At 41.9% G+C, this 2,500-nt stretch overlaps 2 non-coding genes across 2 annotated transcripts in view; both read left to right on the top strand.

Annotated features, from left to right (window-relative positions):
* The window catches only part of LOC149092609 (small subunit ribosomal RNA), a 2,170-nt gene extending 664 nt beyond the window's left edge, over nucleotides 1-1,506 (top strand). The window contains exon 1 of the ribosomal RNA XR_016200789.1: nucleotides 1-1,506. This exon is cut by the window's left edge and continues 664 nt beyond it. This is a non-coding gene — a ribosomal RNA (small subunit ribosomal RNA).
* A 487-nt stretch (nucleotides 1,507-1,993) lies between these two features.
* Nucleotides 1,994-2,148, top strand: LOC149092608 (5.8S ribosomal RNA). Its single transcript, XR_016200752.1, has one exon. It is a non-coding gene; the product is annotated as a 5.8S ribosomal RNA (ribosomal RNA).
* The last annotated feature ends 352 nt before the right edge of the window (nucleotides 2,149-2,500 follow it).

Genomic DNA, 2,500 nt, shown 5'->3' with positions numbered 1-2,500 from the left:
AATTCCAGCTCCAATAGCGTATATTAAAGTTGCTGCGGTTAAAAAGCTCGTAGTTGGATTTCAGTCGAACCTATGGGGTCCACTGATTAAAGGGTTAGATGGTGATGTTAGGTTTCTTGCTTGTGTCTACGGATGCTTGCTTGAACCTTCATTCCTCTTTCCTGGTGGTTACATTCATAGTGTTTAGACAGAAAATTGCTCGATATTTGCTATCAATGCTCTTTACCGAGTGTTGATTCAAGCGATCGAGACTTTTACCTTGAAAAAATCAGAGTGCTCAAAGCAGGCGTCCAAAACCTCGAAAGAGGTGCCTAAAAACGGTATGGTCAACCATCTATATGATGCGTACCACTACCTTAACTTGAATGATCTTGCATGGAATAATGGAATAGGACCTTGGTTCTATTTTGTTGGTCTTAAGAATCCAAGGTAATGATTAAGAGGGACAGACGGGGGCATTTGTATTGCGGCGCTAGAGGTGAAATTCTTGGACCGTCGCAAGACAAACTACAGCGAAAGCATTTGCCAAGAATGTTTTCATTAATCAAGAACGAAAGTTAGAGGTTCGAAGGCGATCAGATACCGCCCTAGTTCTAACCATAAACGATGCCAACCAGCGATCATTCTGAGTAACTAATTTCATGACTCGAATGGAAGCTTCCGGGAAACCAAAGTTTTTGGGTTCCGGGGGAAGTATGGTTGCAAAGCTGAAACTTAAAGGAATTGACGGAAGGGCACCACCAGGAGTGGAGCTTGCGGCTTAATTTGACTCAACACGGGAAAACTCACCCGGCCCGGACACTGAGAGGATTGACAGATTGAGAGCTCTTTCTTGATTCAGTGGGTGGTGGTGCATGGCCGTTCTTAGTTGGTGGAGTGATTTGTCTGGTTAATTCCGATAACGAACGAGACTCTAGCCTACTAAATAGACTTGCAGTTTACACTGCAGTACTCCCCCTTAGTCAACCTGTGGGTGGTAGTATCTCTTGATGGTTTCGGCTGTTGAGGGCTCTGCTGCTATTAGCCTACAGAATTGGCTAGGGTAAGGATGCTGTAGCACTGTAAGGACTTCTTAGAGGGACAAGCGGCGCTCGCAGCCGCACGAAACAGAGCAATAACAGGTCTGTGATGCCCTTAGATGTCCGGGGCCGCACGCGTGCTACACTGAAGTGGTCATCGTGCATACTGTTTCCTGCTCCGAAAGGAGTGGGTAACCGCTTGAACCCATTTCGTGATGGGGATTGGGCATTGTAATTATTGCCCATGAACGAGGAATTCCCAGTAAGCGTGAGTCATTAGCTTGCGTTGATTACGTCCCTGCCCTTTGTACACACCGCCCGTCGCTACTACCGATTGAATGATTTAGTGAGGACTTCGGACTGGTCAATCCAGACCATTGGGAAACTAGTGGTCGGATTGTGCTGGAAAGATGTTCAAACTTGATCATTTAGAGGAAGTAAAAGTCGTAACAAGGTTTCCGTAGGTGAACCTGCGGAAGGATCATTAACGTATTACCCTCTTATTATAAGAGAAATACAACCTTCAAACAATCAAACACTCTGCATAGTGATATTGTAGATGCTAATATGGTGAATGCAATTGAATTGTATTTGCATTAGAGTCGCAATTGTGAATGTTTATTGCAAACATTTAGCCATTGCAACATGATTCTAATTTGCATTACATTCGTTCATTCATACATCCATCTTTCATTATCCAATGCAACAAAGAGTGAGGGTTATCTAACGATAGCCATAATTTCTTTTGCAAAACAATTGTAGTTTATAATGAAAAGCCTGTCTTGCTACATACTTGGTACCTGATCAAGTCTTCAGCTTATGCTGACGGCAAGGTTTAAAGAAGGAAGTTTTACACTTCTTCGCCTAACTAAGTAAAGACAACTATGGTTTTTATAAACTGCATACAATTGTTTTCAAACCCTCTCAATGCAGATTTAGGATACTTATTAAAAGTCCCACGGTGGCAAAGATACATCTTCAAGCGGTGGATCACTCGAATTACCAATCGATGAAGAACGTAGCTAGCTACGATAATCGGTGCGAATTGCAGGACACGCCGAGCACTTGAGCTTCCAACGCACATTGCGGCTTTCGGGTCTTTTCCGAGGTCACATCTGTCTGAGAGTTGAGATGTAAAATAATCAACAAAACACTTGCATACTACCATATATGCATTGTTTTGAGAGGATTGTATATTTATATGCATGAATCTTGATGTTTTATTCCTTTTCTTAATTGCAATTCGTTGCAATTTAGTAAGGAGAATCTCAAATCTACTTGTTTCACATGATAAATTTTGTGTACAATGCATATTTCATCTCTGCAAGCAGTATATATGAATAGATACTAGCATGAGATTCTAAGGTTAGTCGCCTATCTGACGACGCTAAAGTCGTATTGCAGATAACTATGGTGATCAACTAACCTGTTAACTGATGAATCTTCTTGCACTTGTATAAATCGTACAAATAGTAGCTATT

Source organism: Tetranychus urticae, unplaced genomic scaffold, assembly GCF_039701765.1.
Source record: "Tetranychus urticae isolate SD_2017Ah unplaced genomic scaffold, NJAU_TeUrti_SD_1.0 Scaffold_7, whole genome shotgun sequence".
In the NCBI taxonomy this organism is placed as follows: domain Eukaryota; kingdom Metazoa; phylum Arthropoda; class Arachnida; order Trombidiformes; family Tetranychidae; genus Tetranychus; species Tetranychus urticae.
The sequence above is the reverse complement of the archived record's forward strand: the minus strand, read 5'-3'. Positions and strand labels throughout refer to the sequence as shown.